The sequence below is a fragment of the Microtus oregoni genome, unplaced genomic scaffold (genome assembly GCF_018167655.1).
Source record: "Microtus oregoni isolate MIOR12 unplaced genomic scaffold, Mior012 000001F_ref0000356, whole genome shotgun sequence".
In the NCBI taxonomy this organism is placed as follows: Eukaryota; Metazoa; Chordata; class Mammalia; order Rodentia; family Cricetidae; genus Microtus; species Microtus oregoni.
In genome coordinates this window covers 23,995,414-24,021,090 of record NW_024543060.1, presented here as the reverse complement: position 1 = coordinate 24,021,090, position 25,677 = coordinate 23,995,414, and the positions used below count along the sequence as shown (strand labels likewise).

General features: G+C 39.0%; 1 protein-coding gene across 3 annotated transcripts in view; it reads left to right on the top strand.

The window, feature by feature from the left end:
* Positions 1 to 25,677, top strand: part of Diaph3 (diaphanous related formin 3) — a 459,276-nt gene that overhangs the window by 350,571 nt on the left and 83,028 nt on the right. The gene's annotated exons all lie outside the window — the stretch shown is intronic.

Genomic DNA, 25,677 nt, shown 5'->3' with positions numbered 1-25,677 from the left:
GATTCAAATATTGGTGAGAAAGACATCTGGATTAAAAGTCGGATAGACCTTTCCAAATTGGCAAAAGATGTGAAGATACTTGTGCTCATCAAAAGGTGTCTTCAGCTGAGGAGGAGTTCAGTAATCAAGCAGCTAGGATGACCAAATCATAAACAGTCATCCGCTTTCCCCAGCCAATCCCAAAGTGGCCATGGTTACAGAGATTTGGATTGTGCATGAACTCAACAACATGGACTTTCACCAAATGAGGGTGACTTGGCTACAGTTGCTGCTGAGGCAACAAGAGAGACCAACACTGAGCCCCAGATACGGGTGGCACTATTCCCTGTGTGACTAGCCAGTGACTTTGTGACAAGTTGACTAGATAAGACCACTTCCTCCATGGAAATGGCAACACTTTGTACTCACTGGAGTTGTTATTCATTCTGGTTGTGGAGTTACCTTTCCTGCATGTAATGTTCCACCAAAGCCACTATCCATGGACTTAGAGAATGCCTTAACTACCATCATGGTATCCCACACAGAATTGCTTCTGACCTAGGAACACAATTTATAGCCAAGGAAGTGTAGCAACAGGTACACGATTTTACAATCCACTGGTCTTACCATGTCTCCACCATCCTGCAGCAGCTGGCTTCAAAAGATGGAATGGCCTTTAAAGACACATTTATAGCACCAATTACAATTAGCAGCCTGGAGGACTGAGCCAGTGTTATCTAGCCAGTGTTATATGCTTTAAAGACCAATATAGGCTACAGTTTTTTCATATCTATAATCCACATGTTCAGAAACCAAGGGATGTAAAAGAGAATATTCCACCCATCATCACTCCTAATGACCCAGTAGGAAAATTTGTACTTCCTGTTCCTGTAACCTTTAGTTCTGCTGGCCTAGAAATTTTGGTTCCAGAGATAGTAGTGTTCCTTCTAGGAGCCACAAAAAACATTCCATTGAACTGGAAGCTCAGACTTTCCCCCTGGACACTTCGGGCTTCTAATGATGATAAACCAACAGGCTAAGAAAGGAATAAGTGTTTGGAAGGGTCAAAGATGTAGATTATCATGGGGAAATTCGATTGCTTCTCCACAATGGAGGTAAGAGATATTATGTCTGGAGTTTAAGAGATCCTTTGAGGTGTCTCTTGGTGCTACCATATCATATGATTAAAGTCAGTGGAAACCAAAACAGCCTAATCCAGACAGGATGCAAAGGGGCACAGACCCATCAAGAATATCAGTATGGGCCAGAACCTGCTGAGGTACTTGCCAAAGCTATAGGAAATACAAGACAGGTAGAAAAGGAAAATAGTTACAACAGCCAGCTATTTCCACATGGCCAGATACTGAAAAGAGAATTTTAATTGACATGAGTGTTTCTGTCATATTTTAACAATGCATTTGTGCATATATTTATGTTTCCTTTCCACAATTCCTTTATTGTGCAGTGCAATATCACTTAAGAGAATATCAATGGTTATCATATTTAAGTTTGAGATACTAAAGTAATCTTCTGAACATTGCCACCTATTCTAAACTTACATATTTGTAGCTGTACAAGGGATATCATGTTAGGCATAATTATGACCTGGTTGAGTACATAATTAGATTGTGATTGTATATGGGATAGTTATATCCTGTATAGGCATCATTATGACCTGGTTATTGTTTTCATTTGGAAATAAATCACAACATCAGGGAATACTGTTGTGTATTAGTTGACTTGTGATGGCTATTCTTGGTTGTGAGCTTGATCACATCTGTAACTAAAACCCAAAATTTGAGAGCACACCTGTGAGAGATTTTTGCTTAATTTCAAAAAGGAAGATTCTAACTGGATGTTGAGGGAGGAAAACATACCTTTAGTCCAGATCTATTCTGGCCTACACATTCTCTGGAAGACCATAGAAGGACAAGTTTTTGCTCTTTGCCTGCTTGCCCTTACTTTACTAGCAAGTTCATTACTTCTCTGGCATTAGAGCCCACCTCTTCAGGATTCTAGCATATACTGAAAACCAACTGAGATATCTAAACTTGTTGACTGAGCAACTACTGAATTCTTGGACTTGCTATTCGCAGCCAGCCATTATTGGATTAGCTGAACTACAGCCTGTAAGTCATTCTGATAAATCTTTTATATAGAGAGAGATTCAGTCTATAAGTTCTGTTACTCTAGAAAACCCTGACTAATACGCACACATGTATCGAGCCACACATTTAATCTTATTAGCTACTATTTTAAATTTTTTTGTCGTATCTTTTATTGACTGTATTGTTTATATCATCTTAAAACAATAGCTATAGTTCCGAACCTTGTAATTTATTTTTATATGCACAAAGCATCTCTTATTTCAGAATTTAAGAGAAACTAATTAAATATCCTTCGGACTTTTGCACTAAAATACCTCAGTATATATTTGACCCCTAATATAAAGAATTCTTTCTCCGGTGGCCATCAACATCAGTGAAATCTGACATATAGCCAGCAATCTATCCCTTATCCTGTGCAAATCTCTACCAAAAATATTTGGATGACATCTTTTACTGTTCTCTTTCTTTTGCTTTGGCTTTGAAATCCTAGGCTGAAATTGAATTATTTACCCTTGATAATCCACTATTTATTTAAAAAAAAAACTATATTAAGTGTTCCTTAGGCACTTTGGATTCATACTCTAGGGCCATGACTATAGCTCGGTCAGTGACAGAGTACTTGCTTAGTATGTTCAAGACATTGAAGTGGCAGTTGGGGGTCTTATGCAATAGATGACTGATACTTAAAGGTTGGCTTAGTGGTATGGGTACACACCTGTAATTCTAGCACTATCTTGGATTGCTTTCTATTGCTATAATAAAAACCATGACTAACAGTAACTTGGTAAGGAAAAGGTTTATTTCTTCTCGTAGCTTATAGCTCAACACAAATGGAAGTTGGGACAAGAAGTAAAAGCAAGAACCTGGAGTCAGAAGTAGAGATCCTGGAGGAAAGCTGCTTATTGACTTGCTCTCCAGAGCTTGCTCAGTCTGTTTTTTATGTAACTCGGGACCACTCACACAACTGTGGCACTACCTGCAGTAGGCTGGGCCCCCATGTCAATACTTAGTAAGGAAAATTCCGCTAAAAACCTGCCCACAAGCCAATCTAATGGAACCACTCCCTCATTTAAGGTTCTCTTTTCTCAAGATGACTTTAGTTTATGCCACGTTGACAAAAAGCTAACCAATGCATTTGACGACCCCTTGTCAACTTTACACTCAAATATATCTCTGTTAACCACTAACATTTCCTTTCTTACTTGTCCCCAGGAACTCTTGTTAATATTACAATATAAAAGATTTTAAAAGTTATGCAATCTTTAAAAAAATGTAAACATTTTAAAAATTCATTCAGCGCCAGCAAACCAACATCAGTTGTCAGAGTAAAGCATAAATTTTACATCAGTGGGCTGGACTCTGGTAAATGACAATTTATTCAACCCAGGCTGACCAGAAGTCACAAATTCAGAATTCAAATTATCACATCAATGACTTCTATGGAGTTTTTAGGAGGCTTTGAAACTTCAAAAGCCAGGCCTCCATCTAAGTTTCTATTGGTACTCTTATCTACAAGACTCCTACAGAATAACCCACTGAGTGCTGAGCACTTAACCACTTTTCCAGCCCAAAGTTCTGACTATCCGACTACTTCCACAACCCTCCCCAAAACAATGCAGTCAAGTTTGTTATAGTAATTGCCTACTCTCTGATACCACTTTCTATATTAGTTTCTTTTTCTGTCACTGTGATAAAAACTGTGACCAAAGGCAACTTAGATTTGGGAGAGGGTTTAATCATCTTCCTGTTTATAGGCCATCATGAAGAAAAATAAGGGCGAGGATTCAAGGAAGGGCAGTGTCCCTGGAAGTGGGCACTGAAGTAGCAGCCGTGGATGGACCCTGCTTACTGGTTTGCCTTCCATGGCTTGCATAAGTTGCCTTTTTAAAAAGATTTATTTATTTATTTATTTATTTATTTATTTATTATGTATATGGTGTTCTGTCTGCATGTTTGCCTGCACACAAGAAGAAGGCATCAAATCTCATTATAGATGGCTGTGAGCTACCATATGGCTGCTGAGAATTGAACTCAGGAGTTCTGGAAAAACAGTCAATACTCTTAACCTCTGAGCCATCTCTCCTAACCTGCACAGGTGGCTTGTATATCCCAAGACCGCCTGTCCATGAGTGGTACTTCCCATAATGGATTGGGCCCTCCCACATCTGTCATTTATTAACTATGAAGATGCCTCCACAGACTTTCCTGTAGACTAATCTGGTTGATAGAGTTACTGATTTGAGACTCCCTCATACCATATGACTCTCACTTGTATGGAGTTGACAAAAAATACAATAACTAACCAGCGAACACTCAAAAGACTAAGGTAGTATGCAAGTTCGAGGTCAGGGCAGTTTGCTCCAGACAGTGAAACCCTAACTTCAAGAGAAATAAAAAAATGGATAAATCATAAACATCTAGTCAGTCTAGTTCGTGATGAACTGGTAGTAATTTCTATTCATTTGCTAAATGCTAGGGTGCATATACAAAATTTTGGCACAATCAGAATGTCTGAAAGATTAACTCAGACTTAACTTCAGCATTTCAGGTATGGTTTCCAAGTGTAAACAGAAATAAGTGCAGAACCTGAAAGCAGGGGTGCACCCTAGCATCAGTATGTGCACCTTCTCAGCAGGGCCCCTCTGAACCCTAAGAACCTGAGGATCAGTGGTTTCTGTTAACATCCTACCGTTCTGTAGGATGACGACACGGTTCTTACCACATTCCTTTCAGTATCTGTCTTCCATGGGTTCTGTAAAGTGGAGTCAGGACTACCTTGCAGGATGCCTGTGTTATTCTCTGTGATAGTCCAGTACCCTGCTGGATTGATGGTCAGAGCATAGATGTTTAAAAAGAACATGTCACATGAATAGACTTTGTTATGTGTAGGCTAGAATGGAAAAACTAATGCATACTTAGGAGCAAAGTCAAGTCTCTGAATGCTACCTACATAAGTGAAATTTAATATGCCAATTGCTCATGCCCTCACTGTGAGTACAAGTAACCTCTTCTCCTCCCTTAAATGTTGTTTTTCATCATAAGGGGATATTTGACCACCACTGGTCTGAACTTGGAAGGCTTTTGGATCACGTGTGGAAGGTAGGATATAGTCTTGATTGGATCTTCCCTGACAGGCTCTGGATCCTTTTAAACCCTTCCGTAATGTAATCGTGAATGTTTAACATTAAAATGAAGGAAAGATTATATCTGCTGATGGAAACAAGTGATTAAGTCCAAACCTAGAGAAGATATCAAATTAATCTTTCAGTTAAGCCTAATAAAAATTTAAAAGCATTTTTAATGAAAATCTTATATTCTGAATTAGGGTTCATGAATTATCTGGTTGGTTGAAAGCAAAGGGTCACATAGAGAAGAGAAACATTGAGAATTTGTTGCCAGGCCAAGAGATTTGGACTCGTTTCATATTTGAGTAATGAACATAGAAATGAAAGGACAGGGAAAAGCGGAAGGGAAACATTCAGAAGGTCCTTTCAGTGGCCAAGTGAACTGCTCAAGGGAGGGGAAGTGTCACTGGGTATTCTAAGACAGGAAGAAAGAGTTGGCCGCAGAGGAGTGCTAGTCTTTTATAAGCCAATGAGTTGTCTAATGATGAACCTTTATAACAAAAGAAGAAACCCTAGAGAAGTAGACTCAGTGGAGGATGAGTAAGAAGAGAGGGAATGGCAGGAAACATCAAGGAGGGGGTTCTCTAGGAGCTGGCCAGTAGTGCTTGTCTGCAGAACTTGATCACAGACATCATGAAGGTTTAAACAGTTGTAAGGTCTCAAGTATCCTGTTTTCTTTTCTTAACTATTTGTTTTCTCTGTAACCTAAGATACACCCCTGTTGCTAGTGTTTTTCCAAGTATTACAGATGCTATCATCCTTGGATATTTTTCTTTTGTGACAGAGGCTACAAATCTGAATTGTTGAGTCACCCCTTCTTGGTGCATCTGCGTGTGATTTGATTGCATCCTATTTAGATGGTTTTTCTTTTCATTAAGAGGTACAGTAGTATTTTTTCCCCAGTTAAATGGATAGAGAGTAATCAGTAAAGATTTTTACAAACTATATGCAATTAAAAACCCTAATGATAAAACTATTTAACTGTGACAAAATAAGATAAAACATAATCAAAATTTTAGGCAAACAAGTATTACACATTTTTAGTGAACATCCATAACCTAAACAAAATTTTGCTATATTATCTTTACAGTAAATCAGTTCTTAATAGCCTTAATTTGGATTTGATTATCTATTTTTACACTCCCACTTATATATGGAGCTTTGAGAGATTTTTATAGAAATAAGATTGTATTGCCTCTAGGCACAGCTGCTCCGCCACTCTTCAAGATTTGAAGTCAGAATTAAATGTGGAGCCAGTTAAATATCTTTGGATTAGCATATTTCACTGCAAAATAGCTCAAAGGGAGACATACAAGTCAGGTTTTGTGTCTGTTCATCAAAAACTTCCATCTACAGCCACGCTTAGCCCTAATCCATACAGTCGTGGGTCCTTCTCTACCTTTCTTTTCCTTCAGCAGCAAGAATGTGGCCTGGGGTAGAATTAGGAAATCACAAAGATTTTCAGGGGTGTCTACTGAGAGCTAGCTAACTATTGGCTTCTTTAAAAGCAAGGAGCCAATTCCCAGCAACCACATGGTGCTCAGAACCATCTGTAGTGAGGTCTGGTGCCCCCTTCTGGCCTGCAGCCATACACACAGACAGAATATTGTATACATAATAAATAAATAAATATTTAAAAAAAAAAAAAAGCAAGGAGCCCAACAGAAAAAGAGTCCCTGCCAAGAGAACGTCATCACAGTGCTAGAGGTGACAACTTCCATTATTTCTTTTAAATGTATCCTATTTAATACAGAAAGAGCATAAGGAACAATGTAGTGAAATTGTATGATTTCTCTAAGTATTATTGGCTTATTTGCTTGAGAAGATTTTTTGTTCTCTTGCTGATGAACTTGTGCCTGCCTAATAACCTAAGAAAGGGAGCTATTAAAATGCTAATTGTTTTTGACACCTTTATGCTTGGGCTTTCAAGCAGAATTAAATGTTACTTGTAACTGTCAAAAAATTAGATATTTTAAGTTGGTTTTTTTTTTTTAAGTCCAGGAACATAAACCAATTTGGGTGCTTTTCAGATTTTATTCAAATATCAGTCTCTTATATTTACTATGTAGTCAAGCAAAAGAAGAATAATCACACCAGCAGGGCTCCTGCCAGAGTAAGAATGCACTGGGGGTAGACAGCAAAGGCCTTTCTTCTCTAATTTTATAGTCAGGGCAGGGCAACCTTTTGTCATAGTCATTATCAGGCAGACTCTTAAGCATGAGCACCCCGGAAAACTCTCAAGTAGTGAAGATTTCAAATTGTTTTCAAAGGCCATTTATGCAGGAAACAGCAAATGTGTCTCGAGTAATGAGCATTCACAAATGTATGCTAAAGCCTGAGCTAAATTGAGTGAAAAGAAAATGAGCAACTATTGTATAAGGAAAATAATGTCCTTGACTTCCCTGAGATTGCTGTCATGATTAACATGTCTCTTCTGTTTGTGTTTCATAGTGGACTGTGATTATGATAATCTCTTTAAAAAATTTGGCCCATTCCGAATCCCTCCTTTTTCTTGTAATAAGGTTCAAAATGTGGCTTATAAGGAGTCTATGAATAGATGTTAGAAAGTCTCTGAACTCTACTTTCATTTAACTGTTAAATTTGGATTTTCCCACCTATAGATATGAAAAGATCTATTGATTTTACCAAATTGCTCACAATGCAATAGTTATTGATTTTGTTTGATTGCTATTGCATTACTTTTCCTGAGGAGACATAGAGAAATATCCATCCCAGATAGAGCATTCACAGACCAAAGAAACTGTTCCATCCACGTTCAACTTGGTGAAGCAGTGAGTGTATTGGGGTTACTCATGCGAGGTCATTCACTGGCAGCTCCTACCGCGCCCACATCCCTCAGGACCAGATGCACATGAGGAGGGCGATTTATGGCTGGAAGGAGATCTCAGTGGAACTGATGACCCCTTATAGAAGGGAATATTAATAGACCCATCTCAGAAGGTTTCTCTTCTCAGGGCGTGATTGCGGATGCTCTTGTTTAAAACAGTGGTCATATACAACCCACAGGAAACACATTCCAGATACAAAACTTGACAGACAAAATTACAGACGTGATAATTTTGTATGTAAAACTTACAGGAAGTTGTTTTGTTATACTGATTTGCTGTTTAAAGACTAAATTTTCATTGTTATAGTAAAAAAAAATGTAAGAATATGTTAAATACCTAGCAGATCTACAGTACTTGGATTAAACACTGAAGACCCATTGGAAGAGTGGGACTACAGAGCAGGCTAGCTGGGTGAGTTTAGAGTTTAGCGCTGTGGTCTCAGTCCCATTGGCAAGAAGGTGTGTTTTGCAGGCTCAATGCCACTTTGATGTAATAGGTAAGGAAAGAAACCAAAGGAGGAGGAGTCTCCTTAGAATCTACCATTCCTGTCTATAGAAGCCAAGAGAAAGAACAGTCACCACAGCCTAAAAGGTCATATCAGCAAGACTGAATGAACAATAGGCAGGCTGTATAGAAGGGCACAAAGAAAGGCCTGGTAGGACAATGGAAGTAGAACCATGCTGCCTTGGTGGTCGGAAGAGTACGTATAAGGGGTGCGTGTAAAGACTAATAGTTAGGATTGGAGAGCTGTGTATGCCTTGAGAGTTGCCTGCATTGTACTACCTTTGTAGTGAGAAGGAAAGATGCTATGAAGGTAAGAATTTGAAATTCAGTAGTAAGGGTGAAGCTCCTGGTGACTTAGCCGTGAGGGCTGATCGGCCTTGGACAGTACAAAGGGGGGATGTTGCACTAGAAGTGGAAGTAACTGTTTATAGAGGAGAGTTCAAAGGTCTCACATATCATATTGATTTCCCCTGAAAACTAGGATATAAAATCTCATCCTGGAAGTGTGGGAGGAAAGGGTCGTGAAGGATGATGTGTAACCTCTAGGGAATGTGGAAGAAAATCAATCAGGAAGACAGAAGATAATTTTTGCACTGATGGTCTGGGGGAAAGAAGATGACTGCTTGTGTGAAGGCTGAGAGGAAAAGATGCAGGCACGGTGCTTCTTAGACCCTGTAACCAAGGGCAGCCTGTCCTCAATGGCCGAAAGGCTCTGACAAACTCCAGACATGATACAGAGTTCTGGTGGCCGTGAGCAGATGGAGAGGGGTTAGCACACAGGCCCACAAGACTCATTACAGTTTTAGAGGGTATTTTTATTTAAAATTTGCGATCATTTAGGGAAATAATGAAACCTTTTAGAGCATCACACATGAATGTGTGATTTGGCATTGCTCTGTACTTGTGTCGCATCAGTGGATGGCATTAGAACAGGAATAGTGGGGACCTGAATGCCGCTGAGTTTCTTCCAGGCATGCACCAACTACATTATCTGAGCTCTTGAAGAAAATGGCACTTGCAGATAAAGTGCTGATTTCTGGGACACCTTGAGCTTTACTTTGATATTTCATTTATTTTACTTTCCTTCATTGAATGTAGAGAAACCAGTTCTCAAAATTGTTGTCCACATACAAAGTATCCAACCCATCCCCCATCCACTCCTCCAAGAGGTCTCCCGTGGGGAGTCAACAAAGCCTGGCACATTAAGTTGAGGCATAAATGAGCCCCTCCCCACCGCATCCAGTCTGAACAAGGCATTCCACCATAAGGAATGGGCTCTAGGGATCAATCCTGGTTCCACTGCCAGGGGCCCCTCAAGCAGACCAAGCTAAACAACTGTTGCCCACATGCAGAGGGCCTAGTTTGGTCCTATGCAGACTCCACAGCTGTCAGTCTAGAGTTCGTGAGTTCCCACGAGCTTGGGTCAGCTGTATCTGTAGATTTCTTCTTCGTGATCTTGACCCACCTTGTTCAAATTTTCCTCCTCCCTCTCTGTTCGACTGAACTCCCAGAGCTTGGACTGGTACTTGGCTGTGGATCTCTGTATCTATTTACATCAGTTACTGGATGAAGGCTCTATGATGACAGTTAGGGTATTCACCAATCTGATTACAGGGGAAGACCAGTTCAAGCACTCTCTCCACTATTGCTAGTGATTATAGCTGGAATCACTCTTGAGAATCAAATAGTTGGTGATTTGAAATCTCAACTAGTGCATTTATTATTTAAGTCCCCTTTCTGTTACTGTAGAAAATTTTAAAATAATAAATTTATTAAGAAAAAAGGTTTATTTTGGCTGTTGGTCAGCATGTATTGGCTTTGTTGAGGCAGGTTACATGGTGGAGCAAACTGATCACATTGTCATCACAACACACAAAAGAGAAAAGGCTTTGGCCTCACGATCACCTTTAAAAACATCTCTCTGATGACATAAGGTAGACCTCACTTCCCAAGACATCTACCTCCTCCCCTATCCCAGCAGTGCCACACTGGGAACAAGCTGTTTCCACAGGCAGCTTAGAGGGTAGTCCAGACTCCAATAGGTGGATTGATCCTGGCATATGATTTAGCCTTTAACTTTATTTTCAATTGAGCTCTTTTAAAATTAAAATATATGATGTACCCCATATGTTGTCTGGGAAAAAAAAAAGTTTGAGCATACAGTGTATACCACATCTGAACATACTAGTTTCTCACGACTCTTCACATGTAATCTTTCTTCTAACACGTGTATCAGTAGAAGAAAATGTTAATTTTTAAACACCTTTTTAGAGGTATGCTGAACAAGTATACTAATAAGCAAGATCAAAACTAATTCTTTTTACTATAAATAGTTCCTTACCTTATTTAAATACATGAATCAGTGTGATCTCTTCGATAGAAAAAAATAGACATACCTGAAAATTAAAAGATTACAGCATGTAAAGGACTCGGAGCACAAGCATGAAGACATTGAGATCCCCAGTACCATATTAAAAGGCTGGGCAGTGGCAGGAGCCTGTATTCCTAATCCTTGGGATGAGGGTAAAGGAGAGATTGGAAATGAGTGGGTCCCTGTATCTCTTGACCAAGCAGCCTAACAGAGTCCCTAAACTTCAGTGAGGTACAATGAGAGACCCTCTCTCAAACAATAAAGATGGAGAGCAATTATAGAAATACATCTGAAAACAAACTCTGGCTTCCACATACATGTATGCTTGTGTACACTCCACACATATACAGCCACACTCACACACACAAACACACACACAAAAGGCTACAAAACTTCTTTTAAATAGAATAATAAACTCTTAACTGTCCCCCTTGGCAATCACAATAATGAAACCAGGAAAAACTGGGCAGGGGGACAACATAAGTTTAACTCACATGGCACTGATGTTAACTTGAAACAATAGTATATTACAGTGGAAAGAATGGACACTGGCACAGCAAGGAGTGGTCTATGTCACTAACGAGATTAACATGTAAAATACTGCCACTTTCGTCTTGGGAAGTTTGTTCCAGCTTCTCCCTCTCCCTTCACTCTGCAGAGAGCTGTACAGTAGGCATCCATTTGGAGAGCCCCACGTTGTGAGCTAGTAAGGTTATCATTATTATGAATAATGAGGAGGCTGGGTTGTTACTGTTGCTAGTGTTTACCTAGCAAGCAGTAAACCTGTGGGTTCCATCCTAACATCTAATAAGGATGGTGCGTGCTTGTAATCCCAGCACTCAGAAGGGGATGGAGGATCAGAAATCTAAGGTCATCTTCAGCTATATAATGGGTTCAAAGGCAGCGTAAGCCACATGAGACCCTGTCTTAAGGAGGAGAGGAAGGGATAAAACAATTAACCCAAAATTCCTTTTTGCTAGATATCTGCCTTCCTTCTTCCTAATGGACACTATTGTACTTTTCTTTTCCCTTTGTTTTTCTCTTTCCCAGTAATCTATAAGACCTAAAGAAACCTTTAGACTCTAGCCCTCAGATTACTATTTATATGCAATCTAAAAGCTAAATTGCTCTTCAAAGTGCATTCCTAAGGAACAACAGGAGATGATAAGAGTGCAGTAATGGCTGTGTCCCTTGCTCAAGACAAATATATATCTGTGCTTTTGCATATAAAATAGCCCTCCAACCTTTGTGTGTATCTATAGATAACATTGGCCATTGATTTTGCAGCACACTTCTGAGTTCTTTTTCTCTTGTCACTCTTAAGCTGAGAGAAAATAATAATAGAAACGAGCCGAGGGAAACCTCAAGTACCACTTCACTGTTTCTGCCTTTTCGAGCAGAAGTAGCCTTCCAGGGGTACATAAGAACTTGATGGCAATCTCTATCCGCTGAATCCTAGTAAGCAAGAGAATGGAATGAAATTAGCATTTGAAACATTGGTGTTAGTTATACAATCATTGACTCTTTTGTAGAGAAAAGGGACTTTTCATATATCACATTGATCTCCTGAAAGCCTGGGATACAGCTGGTTTTAGCAGGGACTATGGCATAGAGGGAAATAACAGCATGGCTGCTTGTTAGTGCCCTAGATAAGGGCGTAAATACTAAACACTGTCTCCTCTTTAAAGGTCTGTACATTGAAGTAAGCATTGGCATGTGTTAAGGGAAACCACAATGTCTCATGGATTCCCAAATAAATTAGGATTTATAACTGTTGGCCATGATGTACTTGGTGTGAAGTGACAGCATTTAGCTTAAACAGCTTTACCATTTATTAGCAATAATATTAAAATAAATGATAATGATCATTAAGCTCTATGTACATGATCATTTAAATAATTATGCCTGCAATCTTCTTCTATTAGTCAAACCTCTTTGGGTTAATTAGTCAAAAAAGCTGCCTTATCCCAGTTTCTAGAGGAATAGGACAGTGGAGACACACTGAAAATGCTAAGTAGAACAGCTCGTCCCCCATTTGCTCCTCATCGGCTCTGATGTCACAATCTTAAGGTTAAAAGATCGTGGTAACTTTTTTATCTTGAAATATGATGATTTGGCCTATTAAATTATCTAAACATACTTTTTCTGTTAAAGTATTTATGTAGCAGAAAATATTATGATATGCAAATAAAAGTATAATCCTCATTTGCTAACATATCACACTTAAGCAAGAACTAGTAAATTCTGTTCGGAGTTAGTTTTGAACATGTTAATAGCATCTTGTGTTTAGTCCTGACGAGCCAGTAACGTGGGACCTCTACAAACTCAAGGATTACAGGCAAATAGCTTACGTGTTCTGTTAGCAGTCTTCTCACTACACCGGAACACGGAGCTACTTTAAGGAGGTCTTACACTGTGTTTGGTAAGCCATGGAGATAGTGTTATTTAATCCAAGGTGTCATTTCATAGCTTTAAGCTTGGTCCTCCTCGGGTCCTAAAGGACAAGGAATGATCACAAAAAAAAAAAAAAAAAAGCACTTAAAATTGATTGCGATTTGGCATCTTCGCAGATGTGCCTGCCTCTTTTCTTCTCTTTTTTTTTTTTTAAATGAGACAACAGAAATAAGTGGAGGCCAGCACATTAGGGGAGAGCTGGTCTGGTTGTACAGAGCAAAGGCAGGCTCTGCCAGACCTGTTGCCACAGCGTGACCTTTGGCAGCCACTTCCTCTCTCATCAGTCTCAAGGCTTTCATCACTTCTTAAACACTGGCCTTTTTGTTTGCTGCTCTCTTACGGGAAACTGGACACAGCCTACTACTCTCCATTCTATTAACCTACTTTCTCTTTTTCCACTGATCTCAATTCTCTTCCTCTTGTCTAAATATAAAAGACACAGTCTGCTCAGGGCGAGTAATGGAGTGAGGTAATGGAAGTCCGTGAGTCTAGGGACTGCCTTGTAGAAACTTGGACTATGTCCTAGAAATGAGCTCTGTCTCCTCTGCATCTGTATGTTTTAATTATCAGAGAGGGCTTTGAGAATGACTTTTTAACCTGGCATATTCTGGTCACTTTCCATAGCCTGCTGGCAGCCTTCTCCCCATGGTGGTTCATGACCCTGAGCTCCTGTTTATCTGTTTTAAAACTTTGGTTTTGATAGGCTTGGTGGCATACGTCTTTAATCTCCACAGATGGAGGCAGGCCTGGACTACATGGCTAGTTTTAGGCCATCCAGGGCTATATAGTAAGACCCTGTCTCCAAAACCCCCCAGAAAAGGGGAGGCCTTGTTTCTGCCTCAGTTGTAGTCCCATGTGGTATAGTCACATGTTCTCTTTTTACCCAGCCCTCCAATCCTACCTATAATCTCATCTAGTTTACATGAAGCTCTTCTTAAGCCCTGTTTTCATCATGCAAGAAATACAAAATCCTATTTCTCAAATGAGTGATAGGAGACAAATACACGCATTCTTGCATAGTAAAACTCCCTCTGTTTCACTAGATTGCTTGGCAGTGTGTATTTGATTGCTTTGCAGATGTTTGGTTTGATTTAAATTCTCCATATAAACTCTAGCTTTTTCCCTCATGTTGTGCATATACTTTAAATGAAGAAAACATACATATGGAAAAGTGCATAATTCCTGAGTATGAGGCATGATTAAGGTTTGCAAAATGGACTTAACCGTGGAACCAGCATGCAGATCGAAACGAAAATAGAACTACAGTAGCTCCTTCCAACTCCTCTCAGCCAGTGTTTCACATTCCAAATATACCTGACTGTGCTAGTATAATCTACTTTTAGCCTATGCTTTATATAAATAAAACAATACGCTGCATAGCCATGTTGTTATATGAAGTTGCAATTCATTCATTCTTTTGTGTGGTATTTTACTATACAGAACTATGTTTTTCTCATTAGTAGCTATGTTTCTAGCTTTGGACTATTGCAAATACTGCTGCTGAGAACTCTGTTATTAGATGTGTTCTTTGGTTCTGTCAGTTATTTAGAAGTGTAATTACTCTTTCATTCGGTTTGTGTATTGAACATTTGGAAACATCACCTACCAGTTTCCCACAATGTTGTGCCAGTGTATACTTCTATGATCAGGGCATAAGATTTTCAGCACTCCAGGTGCATTTACCCAACAAGTAACTTGAGTATCATTTTATAACTTGGCTAGCTTTGCTAGAAGTACTGTCTTCCTATTTTTCTGGGAAAGTACTCTGCCACTAAGCTAAACTGTATCTCTGTACTCCTATTGAGAATTCTATCAAAAGTCGCATGCCAAACATAGAGTTGAATGTCTGTATGTCACTTTAAGTTACCATTAAAATCCACATAACAATACTTCAGTGAGGGATTTAAGAATGGTTGGCCTACAATGTTAACATTAAAAAACAACTGTGTTATCAAATTCCCCACCTGCTTATCCTGTTCTGTTGAAATCACCTCAGTTCACCTGTTTATTATCTTGTCCTTGTACTATAATAGCAGCCATATGGTAGCTAGCCTCATGCTTCTCTGGCTACACATTGACTCTACAAGAATATCCTAGAAAAATTAACTCTTTCATGGGAAGTCATCAGCAAACCATTTTTGTAGTGAATTTATATATGAATGACTACATGGAAAAAGAAATGAGTAAATTGCCATGTAACTATGTTTGAAGATTGATCCTCCCAACTCTAAATCTGATATACATTCATTATACTTAATTGTTGCTGTTAATCAAGAAATATTGCTTGAATATGGTACAATATGTTCTCAAATCTGTTTGTAGCTATAAACACAAATCAGGTAAACTCTTAATGTAACTCACTTATGATGTGTGGGTTTAATTTTATGGTAAATTTGAATTACTTTTTCCTGTTTATTAACATGTACTAGTATGACATCTTTCTATTTATGTCATGAGACAGATCATCAACATAGTTGCCTCTAGATGATTGCTTTCTTTTGTGTCACACAAAATTTTATATTATCTTTTATATATATCTTATATTATTTTTGAGAATTGTACTAATTATGATAATCTTGAGTTAACAAGAATTTATATGAAGTAGAAGCTAAACTAATCTTTAAATGCCAATTCTATGGAAGTGCGGCTAAGGGGTGGGGCTCACTGAATATGTATCCTCAGGTCCCTCCCTGAATATATTTCTTCCTCAGGATACAGTATTGGACTATATAAACTTTTAATTTTATTCCACACTTAGAATTTTTATGCTTTTGCAGATTGAGCATCCATATTTGATTAACGTTTATTTATAATCAAGTACTGACAGGTATGTCCAATCTGAGGCAGTCGTCATGAAGTGGAATATGGCTGTGACTGAACACAAAATCATGAACTTCCTTAGAGCATTATGATATTCTTTATTTTTTTGTAACTCAGCTGCACGGTTCGTTTTGTTTTGTTTTTTGAGAAAGGGTTTCTCTGTAGTTTTGGAGCCTGTCCTAGAACTAGCACTTGTAGACCAGGCTGGCCTTGAACTCACAGAGATCCTCCCGCCTCTGCCTCCCAAATGCTGGGATTAAAGACGTGCGCCACCACCGCCCAACCTTGCAAGGTCCTTAAGCTTGACCTTCATTGTGTCCCAATGCCAAAGGTCTGACAAGCCCCTGAAATGTTCCTTTCAGTGTCTGAACTTTTTCCATGGCTGTGTTTAAACTATTTGTGCCACTTATAGATGCCACCAACTGTTGTGTCATTTGTAATCAGAATGCCCAATGAAAGTAAAGCATAGACTGCGTCTATCTAGAAACCAGTTTAATTTAGTCTCTTCATTGTAGAAACATCTGTGAAGAGCAGAACATTTTAAAATCGTAAAAGAGAAGGTAAAGTTTACTGTTAATTCATTTATAAACATTGCTGGCATTTTAAAATGTTCAGATGTGCTATATATAATTTAGCTGTGAGTAGTTTTCAGAGAGGCTAAATTCTTAACAGTGTTTGGATGATACCCAGTGGATTAAAGTAAGGATCACTAAGTGTTCCTTAGCTAGCTTTCCTAGGGCTTGCTTGACGCTCCTAGGGTTTGGCTTCTACATTGCCTCTAAAATTCTTACCACTGTAGGCTAGCCGACAGGAAGAATTTTGTTTTGTAGATATTGTCGACTTGAGTAGGTTGGACTGCACTACATTGCACCTAGCCAGTAGCCTGAGATAGTGTACGTATGCAGTAAATCCTCCCCATAGAGAATAACTTTCAGGATTTTTAGCCATCTGACAAAATGTTTGCAACTTGCTAAGAAATTAAATATTTCTCCATCATTATTTTTAACTGACAAAATGTGAAGTTAAAAAAAGAACAGAGAGGCAGGCGGATCTCTGTGAGTTCGAGACCAGCCTGGTCTACAGAGCTAGTTGCAGGACAGGGTCCAAAACCACAGAGAAACCCTGTCTTGAAAAACCAAAAAAAAAAAAAAAAAAAAAAGAATAGAAGCCGGGCGGTGGTGGCGCATGCCTTTAATCCCAGCACTAGGGAGGCAGAGGCAGGTAGATCTCTGGGAGTTCGAGGCCAGCCTGGTCTACAAGAGCTAGTTCCGGGACAGGCACCAAAGCTACAGAAAAACCCTGTCTGGAAAAAAAACAAATCAAAAAAAAAAAAAGAACAGAAATGAAGAAATGGACAGAAATCTTCATATTTCTCTACAAACTGTGCAGTCCATTAACAAAAAAAGGTCAGAAACTTAAACATCATTACCCCTCCATCTTATAACTTCACTCAAATAAACTGTTATATTACTATTTGTGATGGCTCTTCAATGTTACCAGCCAAAAAATAATATTAATCCGTATATTTTGACCCAACAATAATAAAATTGCATGCTTCCAACTTTTGGTGGCATGGAATGATGGGGTAGAGGTGGATGAGTGAAAGTGGACATGGACCTAATATCCACGGTGCATAGCTGGGAACTCGGGTGGACTTGCACTTCCTTCCCCAGAGGGTTTGGGGAAGCAGCAGCTTCATGGATCTACATAAAAACCCAGTCAACTTCATGCCACCTAGCAAGTTGAACAGTAAGAAGTCAAGCTCACAACTAAGGCTGCTTTCCAGACCGTTTTAACAGCTCTAGTATATTTTTCCAGTGAAATTAACATATGAATCTATTTAATAAATAACATGGAAAGCTTTCATATATTGATTTTTAAAAATTGCCTGTGTACCCCACTGATTTCTAGGAGGATTTCAAAAGGGCTTTCGAAATAAAGCATGTTGATAATCCTGTAATTACCATAGAAATAAGCCCTGTATAAACGCAGAAGGCTGCCTGCTTGCCTGGGAACCTCGGTTCTCCATCTTTAGCATACAGCAGAATTACCTAGGGGTAAGATACAAAGATCACAGATTTCTACAGGGGCAGTAGGTTTGTAGAGGGAGTGATAATTGGCCATCGTTAAATATTGTCAAGTGCTGCTTGTCTGGGAAAGATACTTTGAGAACTGGCAATCTAGATCATCTTGTTTCTGCTTTTAGTATTTTGAATCATCATTAAGAATTTATATTAAATAGTTTTTCTTTGTAAACCATGTTCCACCTGCCTGATCATACACAGTGACAGCTCTGTTTTGTGTGTATGCGATTCTTCATATGGATGAAAAGATAATGATTTGGGGTTAGAACACAACTCATTAGGTAAAGTCCTTGTCTTGCAGAGGCCACCTACCTTTGGATCCTCAGCACTGACTTGGAAGCATGCTGCACACATGAGTCTTTAATCTCAGCGTGGACCAGACAGAGGCAGGCGATCCCTAGAGCTCACTGGCCAGATCGCCTATCCACTTATCAAGCTCTGGGTTCAGCTAAAAACCCTGTCTCAAAAATAAAGTGGAAAGTGATTAAATATCCTGATGTCAGCTTCTGGCCTCCAAACACATGTCTACACAGGTACATCCTCACACACATACAACGAGGCATGCATATACTATACACACAAAGGCTTTGATTGTGTTCTCGTACTACATACTCTGTGATCTCTGTCCATGTTAGAAAACCTAACAGAGGTCTTTTTATTTTATTCGTTTGCTTTACGTGTGTGTGTGTGTGTGTGTGTGTGTGTGTGTTTTTACATGTACCATTTCCTAAGCATCAATCTCAGAAGACTTGTAGGAATTGAGGCAGTGAGTTCACGGAACAAACTCAGGTTTTGTGGTCTGGCAACAGGCACCTTACCCACTAAGCCATGCTGTGGGTCTAACCTAGAGAGCTTTTTAATAATCCCACTAGGTAGCCTCGTGCCCACATATTCCGAATTAACTATCATGATAGAGCCTGGACACTATGGCTTTGACCCATTGTTTTTTAATGTGCTGGTGGATTTAGAAATCACTGATGTCAGCACTAGATGATTTCATTTGTGGCTTCTTTCTGCTCCCTCCAGGAATGTTCCACGGCTTTCTTCTCTATGGTCCATATGGTGTTTGTGCTTCTTCTGTGTTATGTTTCTCCATTCACTCCTCTCAACTAACTTCATCCTGATATTGATGAACCATTTCTCCAATCTATCAAGGTCATTTTAAATTCGATATCTGTCTACTAGAACATTTAACCCCCACCCAACTAAGTATCATCTGCAAGTTTAATGAACAGATTTTCACTTTCCTAATTGAGACTGTGCTCATTAAGTTTTAATATTTTATAATTTTATTGAAAATTATTTCTACGATGTGAATGATGCTGTCTTGGCTGTGCCCTCGCCATGAACATTTTCTTCATTATCAGTGAACATTTAGTACTTAGAATATGTGTCATGTTGAAACATTCTCTGACTTCTAAATAATTGAAAACGAGCGCTGAATCTGACTCCAAGTCAATTAATTCTAATGAGAATGCACAGCATACACAACACAGTATATATGCATAAAAATAAAAAAATTAAGCCTAGGGTTCACAGTCCACTTTGCTACAATAAAGATTAAAATCAGGTAATAAATGTAACATTCTTAATAGAACATAACACATACTAAGAGTTCATATGAGAAGTATTGAAGAATTGATAATGAAAGGTATTTGGAAGTTGGTTTAACATATTGGTAACACTACAAGTTGTTGACAGAGGCTACTGTCCTGCCCTATCCCTTAGACATTCAATCCCAAGGAAACACACAGAGGCCTACATTAATTATAAATGGGTTGGCCTATTAGCTCAGGCATCTTATTAACTAATTCTTACATCTTAAATTAACTGATAATTCTTTTCTGTCTTAGCCATGTGGCTTGGTACCTTTTATCACTGAGACATCCTCATCTTGTGTCCTCTGCGTCTGGGTGATAACTGCAGACTCAGCCTTTCCTCTTCCCAGAATTATCCTATTTTGGTCACCTCGCCTATACTTCCTGCCTGGCTATTGGCCAATCAGTTTGGTTTTATTAAATCAAACCAGTGACAGATCCTTACAGGTTGCAAGGCCATTGTCCCACAGCAACAAGTGGCATGGAGTAATTGTCCTCGGACCTGCCTGGTATGGCTAACCCAGGACTTTATGGTAGAGTTTCTTTCTCGAAATGCAAAATTGTGTAGCGTTTTCATTCTCCATGTTTTATTCATTATGAAAATGGGGCTTTACAAGTTATCATAGGTATTACGTAGCAGAGACAGTTTAAACATTTGTGTCTGCAGTTGGTAACTGATAAGTGGTAAAACTAGCATAGCTTGCTCCTGGCATCCCAGGAAAAAACAGAGTCCCTTTCAGATGAGCTTGCCAGAAGAATAACACCTGAGCACTGACCACTCCAGACACTGCTGGGGGCTGCATTTACATTGTTTGAGCCAAGGGTTAGAAATCCCAAATAACTTGTGCAAAATCATAAAGGTGACAAATGACAGAAGCGGGACTTGAACTCAGATCTGTGATAACAAGTTCTGTACTATAAATCATTTCAATAAATTGCCAGTCTATGAGTGCAAGCACAAGGTTCTTTTCTCTAAGGTGATGCACTAAAAAATATCAGGAGAAGGCACAGGGGTAGTGGGGTGGCTCTCGCTGTGCTGACTTCCTCTTGTGCAGAAGAGGAGTAGGAAAAGTGAGCTTAGAGACATGACCTGAGCATATACGTGAACTAAATAGCTACAGCTGTGAAGATGTCTGACGACAAAGACTGGACAATTCCCTCGTAAGGCTTCTGTACATAGATCTAGACTGGAGGGGTTAGAAATGTGTGCAATTTGTGTACTTCTTCCCTTCTCTTTTGATTTATTTAAAACAAGTAAATGCCAAGGGTGAGCTCTCTAAGCCCGTAAGAGCTGACAAGTTTTTTGGGAAAAATCCATTTCCATAGTGCACTATGCCATTCAGGACACTTTAATATTGTTATATTGGATCCTCATGCTTTCATCAACACTTTCATAATTCCGCTTCTGCTACCCTGAAATGTGCATAAGTACAAGAGGAGTGTGCTTGTAACGAATTGGACATCAGAGAAAATGATGTAGAGTTTGTTTGCAGGCACTTGCTTAACTGTGTTCGTTTCATTATGAATGGTGGGGTTCATTATGATCAAAACTAAAAATGTAGATATTATTTGGAAAATACTGGGCCTCAGGCATTGTTGTAGAAAGATATTTGCTTTGCCACCATTTTCACTTTTTTTGTCTCATATTCTCAGGACTGCCACTGCTCAAACGTGTTCAAAGGGAAATAATCTTTCCCATATAATATAACTTTGGATCCCAAGATAACATTATGGTGAAAACTTGGTATTTTTTTGGTATTGTGTTAGTTTAACATTTTTAGAGTCATAACAAGCTTTGTTTTCCATTTTGCCTGAAGTTTTCAGTTTACAAATATTCTTGCACATTAAAATTGTGTCTATAATATCCAGTGCTTTTTGAGAACAGAAATTTCACAAATTGAGCTTACTAAGAAATCAAGTATTTGCGCTTCACCTCTATAAAAGTAATCTGACTTATTCTAGTGGGTCTATTTCTATTTTTAAAATGGGTTTTTAACCCTAAAATAATTTGACTTTTGTCTTCAACGCAGGGAATAGTAGCCCAGTGTGATCTGAGTTATCTAGATGGCACTTCCGTGCAGCCTCATTTCTGCCCAGCAGTAAAATCTGTGTAGCTCTCATTTGCAGTACATGCCACTGGTAAAACGAACACTTTTTAAAGGAGTCATGAATTCCTGAAAACAAGTGCTGAATAAATGCTGAATAAATGCAGGCTTCTGTTTGCATGCATGTTTCCAGGCATGAACCTGATCAAAAGTCATGTGTTCAGGAGAGTTGGGTTTTCTCTTTTTAGCCCCTACTCACCCACATCCCTAGATAAACAATGAAGAAATTTAAGGATCAGATTGGCATCCTTATGCTTCTTGGCTACCATGCCTTTTTCCGTTAACATTTGTCCCATTATAAAGTTTGTACTTAAGTTCTGAAAAGAGACTGGAGATCTAAAATTACAGCGTTGCTTAATGTGGTGTCAGTGAAACAAAACCTTAGAGAGCTGACTTGGCTTGAAATCCCAGCTTTGCTACTTGGTGATCAGGTCCTGGCTCTCTGTACCTCAGTTTCCTTGTCTGTCAGTGAACGTGAATTACATGTCCCTTATATAGGATTTGTGAGACCTAAATCAAGCCACATAAAGCTCTGTGCACTCAGGATATGCGAGCTGCTTTGAGTGCTACAGTTGTGTCTCTTGCTGATGGGTACAGTGACTGAGAAAGAGACTGTTCTGGAAATACCCGAGTCCTACGGATTTCACAAAGACAACTGGCATGTGCCAAAACTTTGCCAAGAAGTAGCCTTGTTCTGCTTTGCTAGACATATCCTCTCCCATGGTTCCTTAAGAATGCAACTGGATGGCATCCATACATTGGTTCACGTGCCTGTGAGGAGCATTGGTCCAGGTAGATAGGTAGTTAAATTACAAGGATTTTGTAATAGTGGCCAATTTTTACGCCTATTGTAAGACTTGTCCCATCTTACTTATACCATTGCCATCAGCCAGATATCAAGGACTTCCACTTTGCTGCTTTGAAAGTTTACTTCAAAAAGAGTATGATAGATATTCTCCTGTTTGATGTTAAATGATTTGGAAGACCTCAGAATTGTACCTCTTACTGTAAGTTGCCTGGATACATTGTTCCTTCTTGCTGCAACTACAGCTTTCTGGAACTTGGTTTACTAGCCAGATACAAGGTAACGCATATTAATTAGTCATTAGTCAGAGATATACATTCGTATCATGGAACTGACAGAAGGGAAAAGGCATTTGTAAGCAGCAAAAACAGCCTTAGCTGCCTCTTACGATGTTTAGAAATAGAAGACAATATGAATGGGATCTAATTTAATCATTCTTTAATCATTTTGTGAAATTTCAAAACAATGGATCAATGATATTGTTCTTAGGCTGTTAACAGCCAGTACCTTGGTGAGCTCTGCAAATTAAGAAATCAGCTCTTGTTAATTACACTTAAATATGATGGCAGAGATCTCTTTGCCATGAAGCAAGAGCCTGATCCATGGCTATTTTGTTCCATACATGGTACAACGCAGTACACTGTTCTAAGCCAAAGCCCTGTGTTGTCTGGGCAACTCCTGTTGCCATAGCAATGAAATTCTTTTGCGGGAGCAGGGCGAATGCTAATTGTAGCCATTTGTTGTTCCTTCTGTCGATCCCTTAACTAGCACAGTTGTAGAGCAGCCAGAGACTTGGGTGAACAGCACGAAGTGCCCCCAAAAGCATCGCTGCTGAAAGCAACCGGCTGCTCTGCTTAAAAAATCATTTGAGCAGCCGACAGTGCTGACAGTGCCACTATGTGGGCAGAAGCACAGCTTGACTCAGACCCTGACAACTGTTGATCTGGGACTTAGAGGGAGAGAGAAGACTGTTGAAGACCTGTTGCGAAGGCACTGATGACATGGAGATTAATTTGACACCAGCCCCTGAGGGGTAGGTGCTGGGCAAATCATAACAACTGTTTATCCAGGCCTACATTCAATATCAGAATGCCCAGAGGCTATAGGAAACAGATCAATGGTTATTCTTATTTCCATCTGAAACTGCTTTACTGTGGCCTAAGGTAAAAATACTTTGGTCAGAAGCAGCCAATTTTAATTCACATAGGTAACAGATACAGCTTGTATTGGTAACTCCCCCTTCTCTTTATAAGCCCTTATATTTAGAGACTTATGATTTAACTGCCAGAAACGAGTTGAAACTGAAAATCAGCAAAAATGAGAGCTCACTCCTTTTGAAAAGTAAAAGATATAGTGATGTCTACCAATTGCTTGGTCTTTCAAGCTAGTTCAATTTGAGAAAATGTGCTTAAACCTGACAAGTAGTAATTCATCATGAAACCTAATTGCTACAAGCACTTGAGTAAGAAAAAAAATCATCATAATTTTAAAGAAAAAGTGTGAGGTATGATTATGCTATTATATCTTCCCTTTAAAGTTGTACTGACCCATAAAAATGGCTAGTTCATGAGATTTTTAAAATTTACTGTACCGGCTACTGTGTAAACAAAGCAATAAATTTTGAGGTAGTTTTTAAGGCACAAATGTAGCCTATGTAGCTTCTAATTGAACAGACTGATGGTGCATCCTGCCTAAAATCCTATTAGAATTGAGTTGAGCTAATAGCGTAGCTATTAATGGTTCCGACTATCAATGCAATTTTTGCTTCTTGTCAGACAAAACTGGTATGACGATTTCCCAATCATAACTAAACATGAAATGAAGCACGGTGAAAGGAAACCTATTTTGAATAAAATAAAATTTTTATTTTTCTGGAAAGAATCCCACTTGTAATATTTTGTCTTCATTCCTGCTCTTGTGGACTATCAGAATATCATTTTTGGCCTCCAAAGAATTTAACTTCTGATCATGGTGGTCATAATAAATTGTGTGCTTCAAATACAAACCCAGTTTGTTCCATTCATTCGGCAAAGTAGAAATCATTCCATAAATTCTGTGAGAAAGTGCTTGTAATGGACTCATTGCTACTTCTAAGACTTGTATAGTCTCTGTTCCTAGTGCTTGATAAAGAAAATCTCTACAAACCACATAACAAGCACTATTTTAAAATCTTTGTAAAATATATATGCAGATATTTCTGATACGCCCTAATCTCTTTGATAAAAGTTTTTTTTATTAAATCATCTATTCTAAAATATTTGTCTGCACTTCCCAAACACTGCATTTTAGCATGATATGTGGAATTGATTCCATAATGTCAGGCAGATTCTTCTTCCTTGCTCTGGTAAAGTCCTTCTCCTTATATCCAGAGAGATGAAAGACCTAAAACTTGAATATGATGTGGCTTTTTTGATTATAGAGTACATAATACACAAATGTCACAGGGGAGCCATTCTGTGGGACATAGAACTCCTACCAGCTTTATTCTGGGGATAGCACTGTGGCCACTGCTAACTCTGTTCCAATGCCTACACTGTAGAACTACGCAGTTTCTATCTGGTAGAATAGCTAAAACAACACAACATGGCTATGCTGTGCCTCTGTTCTGCCAGATAATGTCTAGTGAAAGACTCCGGCGTTTTTTTTTTTTTCAAATTTCTTTTTCCTTTCGTACTATCCATCACAACCTCAGCTTCCCGTCCCTCATTCTTTCCAGCACCCCCACAACCTCCCCTCTCCCCAAGATCCACTGTTTCTTCATTTCCTTTCAGAAAAGAACATGTCTCTCAGGGATATCAACAGAATACAGCATCACAAGCTGGAATAAGACTAGGCACAAGCTCTCGTTTCAAGGCTGAACAAGGCAACAGAGTGG